The 18,781-nt window shown below is 30.8% G+C and overlaps 1 protein-coding gene across 1 annotated transcript in view; it reads left to right on the forward strand.

Annotated features, from left to right (window-relative positions):
* Window positions 1-18,781, forward strand: part of LOC135193967 (U6 snRNA-associated Sm-like protein LSm6) — a 388,927-nt gene that overhangs the window by 121,244 nt on the left and 248,902 nt on the right. The window lies entirely within an intron of this gene.

An 18,781-nucleotide genomic window follows, 5' to 3' on the forward strand; every position in this document is an offset into this window, starting at 1 on the left:
TATGGTACAAGATAAATGCGTTTAGCGTTAAAGGAATATATTATTTATTGAATTAATTAATTAATTATTTGAAATAATATTATTAATTAAGTGAAAAGAAAGAATTGTTTGGTTTATGATAAAGTAATTTAAAAGGCGATTCATGGATTCACGAGAAGTATATTATATTTTTACCAACTTCAAGGTTATTTTTTGTTTTCGAAATAATTATGTATGATTAATAATATACACATATATTATTAATATATATATAAGCGAAATAGCACTCACTGATTAATCACGAAATTTTAGAAACTATAACACGTACAAACTTAAAATTTGCCAGGTAGGTTCCTTATAGAGTGTAGACATACGCTACGAACGGATTTTACGAAACTCGACCCCTTAATATGAATGTAAGAAATACTTAATATTTAAATCAGGTGTATCGTACAAATTAAAAAATTAATAATAAACCTTTATGTGTACAAATATACAAAATATTATTCCACTTTTAAAATTAGAATAGATTAGGAAATACCTAATATGATATTAATTACTATGGAAATTAACACACAAACTCTTGTACCACTGACTTGTACAGATAAGATGAAAACTAAAGCAGTTAAATAATAGACTCACAGTGTACAGTTCCACAGATTAAGAATATATATATATTAATATACTTTATAAGTAGTCAAATTTGTTTTTTGTATGTACATATGTATTTGTATGAAATAATTCTTATTTTTTTTTATTTAACATGGGAGTTTAATGTTGTTATATTTAAACCTTGAGAGGCTATTAAGTAATATTATTAAGGTATTTAATATTATAATTCTCTAATATTCAAAACAGACATTTCAATTAACAATAATTCACACAAAGCTGAACATTATTACAGGTCTTAAGTATACTATTAAAAATGAAATTATAAAAAATCCCGACTAACTAACTTTTTTTAGCAGACGTTGTACATCTGCTAAAAAAAATATTCAAGGTCAAAAGTATAGATAATGCAATGAATGTATAAAAAGATATAAATATATATATATATATATATTGTTTCCCAGATTTACTGAGATATTACTATTTCAAATATCGAAAATAATATGGACGCCTACGCCTGTCGCCTGTTTGTAGAAAATGGATATTACATTAACCAAACATATTTATGTATCCAGTAGATACTTGTAGTATCAAAAGTATTATTTATTTCCACACGAACAGCCAAGTATAAGAGAGAGAGAAACAACTATATGTATCACATTCTATAATCGTTTTTTAAAGAATCATATCTTCTATCTTCTTCTTTCATAATGGATTTAAAATTCGAAAGAGTGAGATAGCATTGTTTTACTAAACACTCCCTTTATAACATTTGGCAGCGCCATCTTGTGACAAACTAAATGTGTACTTAAATCGTTGATCCCTTATCACTCGTATACCCAAATATGTTAAAAGCTGTGACGTACAACATATCAGGTTTTTAGTGACGTAGATAGCTTACCTCCTGTATCATTTAAATTTAAAAGCATTTTGGATAAAAACATAGTTAAAGTTTTTTAAACCATTTTTTTTTTATATAAATCCTGTTAAAGTTTTTTGTACTCTAAGATTTTCTGATTTAGTTTTAAATAATATGTTAACTTTTTTCATATTTGGTATACCTATTATGTTAATATATATATATATATATATATATATGATATATATTTATGTTTGTATGCAATAAATCTCAAAAAAACATTGTCAATTAACTGAATTTAAATATTAATAAGCTAATTTAATTATTTAAATTAGTTAAAAAATACATAATATTAAATTTCATTTTAATATTAAACCCAGATTACCTAGTAGATAAAATATATCACAAATGAGAAATGCAAGATTACATCCGGACCGACTTTGACTTCTAATAAATTCTTGTTTATTGATCTCGTGATTAGAGGTGAACACTATCGTGAACGTGACGGATGAACAGTGCCACATAAATATCGAATTTGAAACCGTAGGAGTAAACTGGTTTAACAATCTCCAAACCAAAACTTAAAACGAGAGAGAGAGCAATAAAATATTTAATTTACACACTTCCGGTTACAATAAAATAACAAATAGTAAATTAAATTATAATATATTTTTCTGTAAGTAAATTAAATTATAATATGTGTGTCTTATGGCCTCACTCTCACAGGGACTTGCCCTGTGACGATGTCCCTGTCGAGTGATACTTTATTGAATGTACGAGTAACTCTTTGATTTGTCACCTTACAAAATTTATTTAAAGGTATTTACAATCAATCAAAGCGATCGGTTGCTATTAAGAGGCCCTGAGGAGTGCAACCTCCATAATAATTTGTGAACTAGTCAAAAATAAATTAAGAATAGATTATATAGACGAGAAATAGCGAGATGTTTTGCCATAAGGTATGTCGTATTCTGGACCCCCTTTTTGTGGCCCAGGGTTAGAGCTTCTATTGTTCACCTCTAAATCCGGTCCTGATACTAACTGATGAAGTAAGTTAAAGCTCGTATAAGAATATTTATGTTATGATTCATAAGTACCTTATATTGTAATTTTAGAATATATCAACAGTTTGGTTATTCTATGGCATAACTGCGTATCTTAAATTAATGAAACGTAACGTAGAAAATATTGTATTAATTTACAATTTTAAATCTGTGTTCACATTCGCTTTTGAAAGTGAAAGAAATTGATTTACATTTATACTTATTCGAATAATTGTGTATTAAATATCATGTAGATGGTGGTAATTAGTCACGAGAGGTCATCATCATCATCATACATCGTCGATTACCATCATGAAATCTAAGAATTTATAAAAATAATAACATGTCTCTTTGAATCACTTGAAATCAAAATTCACCAAGCTTTATTGAAGTTATAAACGGTAGAAAGTATTGTTGACTGGGGAATACCCAACCCAATACTTACTATTATTTTCTAAGGCAACCTAGACTAAGACCATCTATCATGAAAATTTGTCAATTCTTAACTATTAATATTACCACATGACAATAAAACCGTCTTGTGATATTAATTCTGATCAGTCACTGCCTATATTTAGATAGTTCAATGATACTTCATTTTCGTATTTCAATGTAAGCCTTACTGCTATTATTATAAGGGCGTTTATTGCTCGTATTTCAATCTAGACCAATTCCCGACGTGATACTGTCAATTGTTTGAACACATCAATTGTTGCGGTATATTGTATTGCTGTAATTACGGCCATCGATGCACGAATTATTATTAGTAATGAATATAATTTTAAATAAATTAATTTGTACGATTCATTAAACGCTTTTTAATTGCTTTTTAAATTATAGATAAAATAATAGTATACTGGTATGTTATGTTGAAATTCGATTAAATTTTAAATTAATCTTATAATCGCAACTTCGCGTTTATTCAAAATTTTTTTTTAGGAATTTCGAAACCAATGACAAGTTTTGTTTTGACTTTATTTTATTGTAAACTGCAAGTTACTCATCTTCATTCGGCGCCAAAATGATGAAACCTTATTTAAATGTAATCTTTAATGTCAAATAGTATACAATAGTTCAGCTAGAATTGGAGTTTGTCGATAAGAATTTACTTTAATTTTGTTTACGTTTTTTTTTTATATAGCCGTAGTACCGCTCTCTAACCTGCCAGTACTCTTTACCGATTTTTTATATGCAGCTATCGTCCCCATAATCACTGGGACAAAAATCGGCTTACGCTATTAATATTATTTATTTATATAATAATAATAATTTTTTATAATTATTTACGCGTATCTCGGAAACGGCTACAAGGTTTTGGCTCTGATTTTGTATTTAGATAAAGTTTGGCTTTTTAAATTTATCGGTAGGTCATTACTGAAGGTACGCAAAGTACATTTTTTATTTAACAAAAAATTACAAAAAAAAATCGAGCGAAGCTCGTACGACCACATATTATAAAGTTTATATTTGTAATTGTACAGTGATAAAAACAAAATTATTTATATCTAAAATATCTGTTATTTTAATAATTATATAAAATGAATTGATTTGTACTAAAAGTAATGAAAACATTGAGTCGGTATTTTTTGTTCAGTGCAACGCTTCAACGCTTCAAAGCCACCCGCGTCGTCACAAAAAATGTGAGACAATGAAGCAAACATTATATTAATCGATCTTATATCTATTTATTAGATTAAGGTGATTTCTATCGATTTACAGTCTCTCATAAACAATTATAATTCTTCAATATTATAATACTGATAGATTAAATAGTACATACTATGTATTGTAGTCTGTCTGATACTGGGGTATGCATACAAAAATCTTAATAATGAGAACAATTCGTTTGAACTTAGAATACATTCTTAATTTAAAATGTCCAATGAAAGATGTCTAATTTTTTGTGTATATTTTTCTGGCAGCCTTTCAACGAAATATCAATCTTACGAGCTAAAAATATATGAGTAGTTTATTTCACTTTAGCCAACACGTGCACGTGTATTCGTGAACTTGATTAGTTTTCCAGAAAGGAATTATAATTCTTAATAAGGTTTTACATCAAAACATTAAAACAAGGACATGTCCTGAAAAAATAATAAGAAAGCTGGTCATCGTATTTGATACTCATTGCAAATAAATCTTCAAGGGCGTTTCGTAAATCGGATATTGAAACCGGTTAAGGCCTTTGACATGTCTGAAGGAAATCATTGAGAAATCATTAATACCTTTGAAATTCAATCGAATGCGATTAACCGACTCTATTTGTAGTTTGATTTAATTTGTATCGCTTTTTTTTTTATTTCACAAATCTTGACACAATTACTCAAGTCGCTCGAACTAGAACACAATATAGAATACCAAGCGACTTAACATCTCAGTTCCCAGCGCCAAGGTTGGTGGCGCATTGGCGATCTAAGGAAAGATTCATATTTCTTTCAACGCCAATGTTGTAAATTGTTGTACACGTAATTGTCATTTGTTGTAAATTAATAAAAGGGATGGGAACTGACTTTTTCATTTTTATTATAACATCCAGCATGCGTAAATGTCTTCCTAAATATATTGTAAGCAATTGTCAAATACGATTCGCACGCTCTATCTTTTGTTCGTTAACTACGTATATATCACACCGGAAATTTTCACGAATTATAAGTATAGATACCAACTGTACAAAGTTACGATTGAATTATTAGAAACAAATCAGCATCACAAAGAAATATAATAACTTAAAAATATTTGAACACTAAAATAAATTGAATATCATTCAATGTTTCCTTTTCAGAAATGAATATTTCTGAAAATATGTGACTAAGTAGTTCTCGGAACGCATCGTCATTTTCAAAATATGTGGGAATTTATTTTTGGATGTTTAAAATTATCTTCGCGAGAGGAAAGTTGTGTTGAAAGTTGAACCAAATACTAAACATATTAATTAAATCGATTTAGTTTAATAATTTAAGGACGGATGTTTTGAATGTTTCTGTAACCTATCCCAATAAATTTAAGCAAACCTTAGATTTAGATATTCCATGCGATTTCAAGCGATACAAACAGATATGATTAATATATCTTCATTTATAATGCTATTCCACTTAAGTACTTCAATTCACATTGATTTTACTTCCGAAGTTCAAATTAAAAAATTCGCCGACATTCATAACACCATTTTTACGTGAATCCATAATAAGAATCCATGATAATTGTTCATTTTCTGGCAATATCTTTTATGTATATTTATATATATGTATGTTTATATCTTACTTCATGCTTGTTGGCAATTTAGAAGAAAATTTAAATGGATGTGAGTGAAGCATCGTAATGGAATATTCCAAATCCTCTTAAGGAACATGAGACAATTATACCATTCAATATTTGGACATTTATTGGCTATTCACAATGACGTCAAAACATTCGCATTGTTTGGATAAATAATAAGTTACGAGTAAAAAGCACAATAATACCTAATAACGCTACCAGACACTTTGAAATTGATGTACAAGAATTAAAAGATAAATTATTTTTACAGTTAAAGTAGAAATCCAATCATAAATGGATAATCAAATGGCACCCACTAGTCATATGAACAGTTAGTAATGTTAGGTTATCTCAATGTATTTTTTTTAAACGTTCTTGTATTCGTTTTTAAAAACGCGATCGTGTAAAACAACCTTAATTGACATGTCATTACTTTTATGAAAATAAATATGTCCCTGCCCTAATTCACTTATATTGATCATTTCTGCTCGACATCGAAACGATTAATTTCTCCATATATGTATGACGGTAATAATGTAGCTACGAGTTTTAGAACTCTGTCGTACTACACCATCGAAACGTTTACTATCTACGTTGTAAATAAACTATCAGGAGTAAGGGCGACATGGTTCCAATTTGTTCGCATTATTGGCTCAAACTCTCGTGCCTATTACACGTTTTTATTGCTTAATAATTATATAAGATCACAAGTTTATTTACAAGTGAGAAATAAGTTTATTTCGATCGCAATAAGGTCGATATTTGCAGTTTACTTATTAGTTATAAATTACCAATTTATAGGCTTAGGTTCGTTATAGTTGATTGGAATTTAGATTGCTGTTAAAGCGTATAGTAAATTATTAAAGACCCAGTTAATAGTGCTCGTATATGACCTAATGTTAGTTACTGGTTTTAAAAAGCCATAAATGTTTGTCTCGTATCGTAGGGTTGCCTACAATTAGAACACTGGAAAATAATTGAGATGAAAACTTCAAACTTTAAATCTTATGATTTTGCTAATTAGTTAATAAATAATTTGAGTTTATTGTTATTATAAATATGTTTATTGTTACTATCATATGTTTTATGGTCTCGGTATAAAAAATATCCTATGCCTTTTTAAGATTTAAGCTTGATTCATACAATTTTATTAAATTCCTTTCAATGGCTTTGAAGTAAAAGTATAACGGACATAAAGACAGAGTTACTTTCGCATTTATCTTATTAGTATAAATTATTTATAATTCGGAGCATCGGAATTAATAAATAATAAAGCAAAGCAAATAATAAAGCAAATATTTTTTTATATTATAATGAAGCAACGGATCGGATTTATTTCTTTTATACTTAATATTAATAGTTACTCTAAACTACTTAAGCGAGTTGTGTTCAATGGTTAATTTTAGAATAAATAATCAAGGTTAACACTTCCATATTAAGTAAAAATTTTGACAGTGACTTTGATATTACAAAGGTCAATTTGATCTCTACCGACATGTTTACCAACCAGGGCACCAATTTTACCAACGAATTGACAGTTTATCGGAATCGAAACGTAATCGTTGCCGTTCTAATAAGTATACTTTATTCTGACCATAAGAGGACAAATGCCAAATAAACAACATTTGACAGCACATTGACGCGATTTGATTGGGTGAGAGCTTGATTATCTATGATATTCATTATGGATTTGCGAAAAAATGGCGTTCTGAACGTCGACGAAACTATTATCGGAATTTTGAAGTAAAATTAAAGTGGAAATAAGTAGTTAAGTATAATAGTGCTGCATTATAAATAAAGATATATTAATCATAAACTCTTAATAGTCCACAATATAACAGAGTTATTAGCAAATCGCATGAAATACGTAAATCTAAGGTTTGTTAAACTTTTTTCCTACTTCCATTGGACTAGGCTATAGTAACTATTCTACAAACACAACGATCCAGTTAAAGCTCGGTGATAGTTGGATCGGAATTTAATCAGGAACGTATCATAACTTATATAAATAAGCAGAATTGATCCTCATTTATTATTGATTTTATATATAGAATTGGTAAAGTATCATTACCATTAAAATTTAGTAGAATTCACCCCCAGCATCGTATAGTAAGTGTCCAACTTTCTTGAAATAAACGAAGTATTATTATTTACGAAGCCTGTTATTGTTAACGATTTCTCCTCTGAAGGTTCAACGATGCTTTACGGAAAAAATGGTCAGTTTTCTACTAGCGGATCTACACGTCCTTTATGACTCACGCTTGAACCCATGTTAAATGTCAATTTCATAGTATGTTGTTTTGTACGTAAATTTACAAACTATAATATTGGTAACATTCTTAAATAATTAGGTCATTGATCTCGTGACAGACTAATAAATTAAAATGAAAATAAAATTAATATAAAGTTATAAAAGTATTTAAATGAAATTTAAATAAAACTTGTATTACAAAGAATAATTTTAGTAATATATTATGAGATACGAATTATTAACTTTGAGAATAATATAAAACTATATATGCATCCTTCTATTTCTTGTCTCACTCATACTCTGAAAGAAATGATTAAACCGGTACAATCAACTCTACAATTTCGACTCAATCAGATGAACAATGCTTGAATGCATAGAATAAGTATATAATATATCTATACTCAGATTATATTCTTCCACGCGCTCTGCCTTTTGTTTTATAGTCTGAGATAAATTTAAGATAATTGACAACATGACAAGTAATACGTAGCTAACAAAACTACAAAGGATACATATTTCGTCAGCCGTCTGACTTTGAACATAAGTCATATATATATCTATATCGATCACTCATCACGAGATCTCTAAAGTTAGGTTGATTTGAAATTTAGTATAGTCCTTACGCAACATAGACGCTCACTAAAAATGAATTTTGGAACGGCAATTTTAAGAGCAGGAATGGGGTTATGTTCTACTAATAGTTGAAATAACCCATACGAAGTCGGGACGGACAGCAAGTTAATTATAAAAACGTTATGCAGTTTTGTAATCCTACCTCCAATTTATATTTATAATCTCGTGCCGGAGATTATATTCTATCCCAACTTTTACTATTCCTGTCAAAAACAAAACGTACATGAATCGGAATTTTGTGCGAATTCTATTAATTTATAACGGTTACGAAACCTTTCCATTATGTTCGGATCCGACTTCCACGTTCCATCGTTGTGACAATATTATAGATATAAAGATTCAATTGTGATGAAATGGCATTTTTTTTTAGAATTGGCTCCTGGAAATAAAACGCACGAAAACAAATTTAGACGATTTACCATATTTGGTTTAATGCTTTTTAAGATTCAGCATGAGATATGCCTATGGAACTTTTAATTCCTTTAAATTGTTTGTATAAAAATGGATGTAAGTGTGCTACGTAGTATTTCCTTTGTGATGGAGACACGGAGTCATAGATTACAGTTAGAGTTACTAGTTCTTTTATCATTACAATCGACTGCGCTTTATCATTTATTCCTTAAAGTGTACGTTGGCATAAGAAATCGCAACGCATTGAAATGCCTTATTAAATATTAAACTTATGGAGCATGTGAAATTCCTACCAGCTCAATATTAGCTACAGCAGCTAATCTCAAGGACTTCGCAGGAGATTATCTTTCCATTCTCTTGCTTTGATAATCACATAGAAATGCTATTTGGCACTACCGGATTAAGATCAGACACATTTCAACGGGGTAACACGCGCTATGAGCCACAGAAAATTAGTATTGTCAAGTATGTCTTTGTACTGGCCCGACTGAGGTTTAATCCTCGGACCTCAGGGTTGGCGTTATCCAAGTAACCGTTTCCTATGAGATGCCTAAATATTTATCTACTGCACTAAATTAAATAATATTAATATTTTTCATTATAATATGCTTAGAAGGTTAAACAAACCAGAACTGTATGAGACATCAATGTCAATCAAACAATGACAAAAGCATGTTGACATTGACAGGCTATTAACCTAAAAGATGTGATTACCATTGAATGAAAATGTTGTCGATCTCATTGTTATACATTATATACGTATAATTATACAATAGGCGTGAGAGTATAACCTTCACCAGTACCATTTCCTCATGTAATACATAACGGAAGAGTTGTTTAATAATTTTATGTTACAGATAATAAATAATATATAATTTATTCAGTAATAGTAGCATAGTGTAGGACGCCCTGCGGTACGGTGGAGCGACGATATACGGAAGGTATAACATACCGGTAGAACATGGATGAGCAGGGTCGAAGATGGAGCTCAGTGGCGCGCCTTGGGGGAGGGCTACGTCCAGCAGTGGAGTAATACAGGCTGATCATGATGATGATGATGATGAATTTATTCAACGCTTCAGAATTGAATAATAAAGAGTAAGGGGTTCCATTTATCACTTAGGCTACGATGTTTGTCTATTACAGATATCTTTAAAAATATAACAGGTAGCTAGTTGATAGCAAATAATAAAGGCAAAATCCAAGAGTCGTTTGGAACCCTTAATGTGATCTCAAAATTTCTGATACTGTAATTTGATCATAGTTTTATTGCATAATAACAAAGAGGTATATCTTCTAAACATGTATGGGCTTATTAGTGTAGGTAGATCGGACGGATGTATTTCTCATCTGACTAACATACCAAGACTGACTGCCTCATCATGGTAAATACTCATTATTTTGTAGATAGTAAGTACATACTCAGGTGTTCCCCTTATGGCTTTGGCTGACTAGCCGACTAATTGTTTAACCGTCAGCCTACAACCACCATTATTGATGAAGACAATACAGAAACAGCAACATACCGGATTATTTGGCAATGCTACCAAAAATCATCAAGAAAAATAGAAAATATTTGGATCATTACCATTATCCGTGATAAAGCGCAATGACTCATTTTAGTATTGGAACAAAAAACGTTTTGGTGTCCTGAAATGTCACGGATTTCTAAACTGTACCTTTGTTGTACCACAAGATCCATTTAGAGAGCAAATTTTCTCGGAAACTGGGAATAAATTTCTCGGAATATATAAGAAACAAAAAAACAAACGATTGCTGTCAACTGGGGCAGAAGCTTTAGTAAGTAATAAAAAATTAAAAAAGAAGATATTTTCAAATTGTTATTAAATTTATTTGATTACGTTATATACAGTTATCTCTACTAACGTTATAAAGAGTTAAAATTTTGACTAATGATTCAAATTTAAAAAGATATTCGCTAGTAGAAAGCTCCTGAGTGCTGTAGGGTATAAATTATATTTATAGCAAATCATTTTCTTTATTAATAAACTGCACCAGTGCGAAACCGGGATGGTCTGATAACTCTTGTATTTTATTAGTTGATGTTTAGAATTTTAATTATATTTTTTTTTATCTAAGTCGTAATGTGATTCCTCCTATTTATAATTTATTAAAAAGTAGATACAAAGTAAGAAGCCGGATAGTTGCCGCTCTTTGCCAAATTGTCAACGAGTAATCCTGAACATCTTTAATAGAATTTTCTAATACAAATTGACAGATGTGTATCATTTGCTATCCTTTTTCAACAATTACACAAATATACAATAGAAAAAGATAGCAATAACTTGTAAGCCTATATTATATCGATAATCTGACGTAGTAGTCACATAACTTCGCTCACTTTGTTGTGTTTAATAATTTAATTTATTAGCTGTTACAGAACATATAATTTTCCTTTTCATAAGATTGACGTAATCACTACGTGAGATATTAATTTGTTACAATATTTGAAGGTTACACAGATTAAAATATTTTATCACAGCAAGTCGGTTATCAACATTTCACGAGTGAGATACGAAGTGAGTTTTAGAATACGCAGCCTGTTACGGGCACGCGTTACCTATTTAATATCACATACATTATAGTACTGTACTCCAGTTTAATGGTGTACCAATGTAATAGCAGTCACAAAATACATTAAAAAACATTAATTGGTGGTGCGGCTTTCTGCAAGCCCATCTAGATATGTACCACTCACTTATCACATATTCAATCCTTTATTGTCGTATTGCAGCTTGAAGCTTGAGCGAGTGAGCCAGAACTACGGACACAAGACTATATAAGTTGTATTTCTTACAACTCAACTCAACTCAAATTCCTTTTTTCAATATAGAAGCATTACACTTACTTATTAACAGTCAAATTGAAAACTACCACCGGTTCGGAAAATAAAATACCCTAACCTGACCTAACTCAGTGCTAATGTATCGGGACAGTTGTGACCACTTACCATCGGTGGCATCGGTGATATATAATAGCTTGAAGTTGTTTTTAGTCCTCACAGAACTCATATTCACTGGTTTACCAGAGGTAAATAAAAAATATATATTTTTTATATAGCACTGATAGGCGGACGTGCAAATGGTTGGTTTAATTCAAAAGTTATGTTAGGACTTTAAATAATGATAAATCAATATTATACAGAACTATCTGTATTTTTATATCATTCGAAAACAATTCTTAATGCTCTTTCAATAATGTTCGTTTTTGAAATTCAAATTCAATGTATTTGTATTCAGTTTAGTTTGCCAAGGTCAGATCTCATCGTTAATGTCTTCTAAACAATAGACGGTTTTTACAAGAAAATCGTGCTAAATGATTCATTTATTAATAACGATAACCGCACAATACAGATCCTTATTAATAATGTCCGTCTACACAACTATCTGCGTAGATAATCGTATATTTGGTCGGAATTTCATATTTTCTCCATTAGACGGCACTGCCGTCCCGTTAGCACAAAAAAAACCCAAGCCGTTGAACGAATAGGGCATATAAATTGACACAGCAACGTCCGTTCCGCCAGTTTTTGCACGTCTATGTATGTAATATAATGGTAGCATTTCCGGCAATAGTATAGTCATCATCAATGTAGCGTAAGACAATCATCATCCTCCTGCCCTTATCCCAATTTTACTTGGGGTCGGCGCAGCTTGTCTTCCTCTTCCATACTTCTCTGTCGGACGTCATCTCACAAGTAACATTCTTTCTAACCATATCGTCTTTCACGCAAATTTTCTCGGAAACTGGGAATAAATTTCTCGGAATATATAAGAAACAAAAAAACAAACGATTGCTGTCAACTGGGGCAGAAGCTTTAGTAAGTAATAAAAAATTAAAAAAGAAGATATTTTCAAATTGTTATTAAATTTATTTGATTACGTTATATACAGTTATCTCTACTAACGTTATAAAGAGTTAAAATTTTGACTAATGATTCAAATTTAAAAAGATATTCGCTAGTAGAAAGCTCCTGAGTGCTGTAGGGTATAAATTATATTTATAGCAAATCATTTTCTTTATTAATAAACTGCACCAGTGCGAAACCGGGATGGTCTGATAACTCTTGTATTTTATTAGTTGATGTTTAGAATTTTAATTATATTTTTTTTTATCTAAGTCGTAATGTGATTCCTCCTATTTATAATTTATTAAAAAGTAGATACAAAGTAAGAAGCCGGATAGTTGCCGCTCTTTGCCAAATTGTCAACGAGTAATCCTGAACATCTTTAATAGAATTTTCTAATACAAATTGACAGATGTGTATCATTTGCTATCCTTTTTCAACAATTACACAAATATACAATAGAAAAAGATAGCAATAACTTGTAAGCCTATATTATATCGATAATCTGACGTAGTAGTCACATAACTTCGCTCACTTTGTTGTGTTTAATAATTTAATTTATTAGCTGTTACAGAACATATAATTTTCCTTTTCATAAGATTGACGTAATCACTACGTGAGATATTAATTTGTTACAATATTTGAAGGTTACACAGATTAAAATATTTTATCACAGCAAGTCGGTTATCAACATTTCACGAGTGAGATACGAAGTGAGTTTTAGAATACGCAGCCTGTTACGGGCACGCGTTACCTATTTAATATCACATACATTATAGTACTGTACTCCAGTTTAATGGTGTACCAATGTAATAGCAGTCACAAAATACATTAAAAAACATTAATTGGTGGTGCGGCTTTCTGCAAGCCCATCTAGATATGTACCACTCACTTATCACATATTCAATCCTTTATTGTCGTATTGCAGCTTGAAGCTTGAGCGAGTGAGCCAGAACTACGGACACAAGACTATATAAGTTGTATTTCTTACAACTCAACTCAACTCAAATTCCTTTTTTCAATATAGAAGCATTACACTTACTTATTAACAGTCAAATTGAAAACTACCACCGGTTCGGAAAATAAAATACCCTAACCTGACCTAACTCAGTGCTAATGTATCGGGACAGTTGTGACCACTTACCATCGGTGGCATCGGTGATATATAATAGCTTGAAGTTGTTTTTAGTCCTCACAGAACTCATATTCACTGGTTTACCAGAGGTAAATAAAAAATATATATTTTTTATATAGCACTGATAGGCGGACGTGCAAATGGTTGGTTTAATTCAAAAGTTATGTTAGGACTTTAAATAATGATAAATCAATATTATACAGAACTATCTGTATTTTTATATCATTCGAAAACAATTCTTAATGCTCTTTCAATAATGTTCGTTTTTGAAATTCAAATTCAATGTATTTGTATTCAGTTTAGTTTGCCAAGGTCAGATCTCATCGTTAATGTCTTCTAAACAATAGACGGTTTTTACAAGAAAATCGTGCTAAATGATTCATTTATTAATAACGATAACCGCACAATACAGATCCTTATTAATAATGTCCGTCTACACAACTATCTGCGTAGATAATCGTATATTTGGTCGGAATTTCATATTTTCTCCATTAGACGGCACTGCCGTCCCGTTAGCACAAAAAAAACCCAAGCCGTTGAACGAATAGGGCATATAAATTGACACAGCAACGTCCGTTCCGCCAGTTTTTGCACGTCTATGTATGTAATATAATGGTAGCATTTCCGGCAATAGTATAGTCATCATCAATGTAGCGTAAGACAATCATCATCCTCCTGCCCTTATCCCAATTTTACTTGGGGTCGGCGCAGCTTGTCTTCCTCTTCCATACTTCTCTGTCGGACGTCATCTCACAAGTAACATTCTTTCTAACCATATCGTCTTTCACACAATCCATCCATCGTTTCTTGGGTCGTCCCCTACCTCTATATCCATCCACATCCATCCTCAAAACCTTTCTCACAACATGGTCCTCATTCCTCCGCATAATATGCCCATACCATGACAGCCGGATTCCAGATAGCTTCTCGGCTATCGGTGCTACTTTCAAACTTCCTCTTATGTACATTTTATTATTATTACAATATACACGTAAAAATAGTATCGTGCGTTTAGGTAAGATCGTACAGATCGAATTTCCGACAAGCTAATGAGCTCTTATCGACTAAAGAATAACAAATAAAACCTCCTAAACAGTAATAAAATAATAAGGATATGATCAGATGAGCCCTACCACCAAGTTTTTACGACTTTGCGTAAATTTAAGAAGTAAATAATTATTTCAAATACTGGTAAGATTAGAAATAAAGTTAACTATAGCGAGAAATGACATCTAATCCAATTATTAATACATACATCACTTATAGAGATTTTTTTCGCGACCAAAACTTTGTAAAGACATTGAATGGCAAAACCACACTTATGTCAGATGCAGTCTACAGTTCAGTGCATTAGAACAGAGTGGGTGTTATGGTCGCCATATCTAATGAGCAGTACATACATACAGTATATATCGACAAGATAAGAAGATGGCTCTTATACCATTATTTAATAATTAAATTCATAGCTGTCACGGGATAAGATGGTTGTCCTATTAGGTTTTTCTTAAACTTAGGTTATTTTTTTTATTTAGTCTGTTCTACCAATGTATTGTTTAGTTTCGGCAAATTCCGGGTAAACAAATATTTTTGTAGCTTTTCAATATCCAAACGATTACTAATATAATATTTTAAACATCGGTCTTGCTTCTGAAATTTAGTAATATTTCTTTCTTTCTTTTCCCGATCGGATCGGCGCAGCATTTCTTCTATCAATTCTCCTCTATTAGTCGTCTTGATCATCTATGGTCGTCTATGATCGTTTACATCCATCCGTTTCATATCCATCCTTAGTAACGTAAATTTAATGTATGTTTAGTAATGTTTTGTAAGCCTAATTCATTCGCACAAGAGCGCAAACTGAGAAAATAGTGAAAGTACCGATAATGAACGACATTCTTCCGCGTGCACTATACTCGTATCACCTCGCGTGCTCGAGATATTCGCTATGTCCACGATTTACGGCAGAATATACGGGACATACTAAGTGTACTTTAAGTCTTAAAGACTGACAGTCTTAAGGCAGGACATACTTGATTTTAGTTTGGCTTTGTACGTAGGCTAGTCTAGACAGTCGAGATTTTCTTCACAGGTGGGATCGTCATTGATCAAACTTAATTTATACAATGTAATGCTTAATGTATATTTTAATCTATTCTAATTATTTAATTTGTGATGAAATTTATCCTTTATCTATGAGTCCTATATAATTTATAAATAAAAATAATGATAAAATTTAGTATGTTACTTATTTGAATATAATGGTTTAATGTGGTCTCGTCTTGGTATGCAACATTCAGCTGTTCTACAGCAATATATATATGTTGTATTACTTTGTTCTATCTTCTGGGCAAAGCAAGGCAACTTCTGTACACCAATAAAAACATTAATAGGCCACAGATACAAGACATCACATCTCAGATCACGTGATGAACGGTTGGTAGTGCAAAACCTTGCTTTATCTTCTTCAATAAAAACAATATAAATAAAAAAATATCATAAATATTTCTTAATAATATCGTCTTTTTCAAAAACAAAGATATCCGTTCAAAAGACTGTCCTGTGGTACTATACCAATATTTTTTATTATTACATAGAATTAATTGCCATTTTTATTGATTGGATTGAATGATTTATAACTTAAAAACATCGGCTAATTGACCAGTCCACGTAAATCAAATTGCGTAGTCATATTATTTACGCGGTAATATGAACTAGAAAAATCTACAGACGTAAAAAGAACGCAAAAATGCAAAATGGGCGACTTTCGACGCGTTTTTAAAATGCAAGTGCATTGAATACATTGTAACTTTTTATTGTAATGTTAAGCAGTTTTTATTTTTTAAATTGTTACTATTTGCTATAGAACTGAATATTTTGTTGAGAAAGCGCTAATTTTACGATGTACTTATTTTTAAAATTTAGAAATCGATCTGTTTGATTGCCTATTTATTAAGAAATATTTATATGTGGGACATTAAATGGCTAAGACCTCATAACAATTACTGAACTATAGTGTCGAGTATCCCTCAAAGCGTGAACCACATGAAGAATCTACTTCTACTATATAATATTAGGTTATTAGTCCTCTGATAGGTTTCAGTCACGGCGAAAAACGTTAACGGATATCTACTAGCCAACTGCGTTGAACCAATATTATATAGTGCAAAAATATATACGCAAACGTGTGTGCACTCTCTATTTACTACCTCACTCTAATGAGTCTTACTAATAAACACAACGTTACGTGCTTTCCAAGGCAGAGTGCAACAATGCTAATACATATATAAACTCCAGGTTCGCTCTAAACACTTGACACTAAAAATATTTTTTCAATAATAATAATTCCGTACATGCCTAGACCCGATCGAAACCTATCCACAATTACAGATCGTAAAAAAATAATGATTTTTTTGTCGAGTAAAATTCGTATAATCAAGATATTTCGATATTGAATCCTTGAAATTCAATGACATGACAGTTCAACGGGCGGCCATGTTTGAAATTTACGGATGCGTTCAGAAAGTGTGTTCCAAATAATTATTTCGAGCAGGGGTACGGTAGTTAGTATATTTATATTTGTTTAGATTTATTTATTTTACCCGAGCGAAGCCGGCTTTTCCTCTAGTTTTCAATAAAATACTTTTTGTTATAATTTTGACTTCTATTTGTGCCGAAAGAGCACAGATTTTTTCGTCAATGTCACATGCGATTAAAACACTTAATTCGAAAAAACACCTCGATCCTATGACAGATATCATGATCTGCAACTGTACAGACTATCCACTACATGAATAATAAAATTATATATATATATATTAAAAAGTGACAAGACATTTTTTTAGTATCGGCTTACTGATAAAACTACTAAACCAATAAACATAAATGTCATATCAAAAAATGCAGCGATTTTGAGTATATAATGTGATTAAATAAATATAGTTGCGCTTCGCAGTTTCACTCGCTTTAAATTAAGACTATTTATGAGGCGTGAATTTCATGCAATTATATATAATAATTATAATGGACCACGAGATCCTTTCATTCGTGTTGCACTCAGTTACAAATGCTTAAAATAAACATTTAGTTATCCTTGAACGAGGACAATATTAATCATTTAACACAATAACGTAACGTATTATATAAGAATATATTCGCCTGCACGTGATAATGTTAAAAAATAATATAAAACAGTTTTTATATTTTCTTATTTTACTACTACTTTAAATAAGGAATAAGGTTATTTTTTACCCGCCTGTTTAGGTTAGGTTACTCGTACTAATTGGCAATCAAAAAAAAAGAAATATAAATATGTAAGTATTTCATTTTAAATTTCTCTACAATTTATTTCTATACCTGATTTCATTTCAATTCGATACGGTCGTTTAAAATCTTTTAAGGTATAGAATTTTATAATTTAATAGTTTTTGTATTGATATATCAGATAGATTTGTTACATATTTTCGGACTGTATATACTGGCCTCAACAGCGCCAAAGAGCGGGATGGTGAGTTCCGAGACATTATGTTAGGCCATGGGTTTCCCGCTTAAAGGATTAGAATACGCTCGTCCTAACGGTGCCTTCTGTAAGATTTGTCATATCTTTTTTTTTTTTAATAGAAAGTATAACAGAGAACCAGGTATTGGTCACAGTTGATTATATATACTATAGCAATTGTCACAAAAATATTGATAGCGCGATTCTTCAAAAGCTAAAAACAATATGTTAATACAATGTTCA

The sequence above is a fragment of the Vanessa tameamea genome, chromosome 23 (genome assembly GCF_037043105.1).
Source record: "Vanessa tameamea isolate UH-Manoa-2023 chromosome 23, ilVanTame1 primary haplotype, whole genome shotgun sequence".
Lineage (NCBI taxonomy): Eukaryota > Metazoa > Arthropoda > Insecta > Lepidoptera > Nymphalidae > Vanessa > Vanessa tameamea.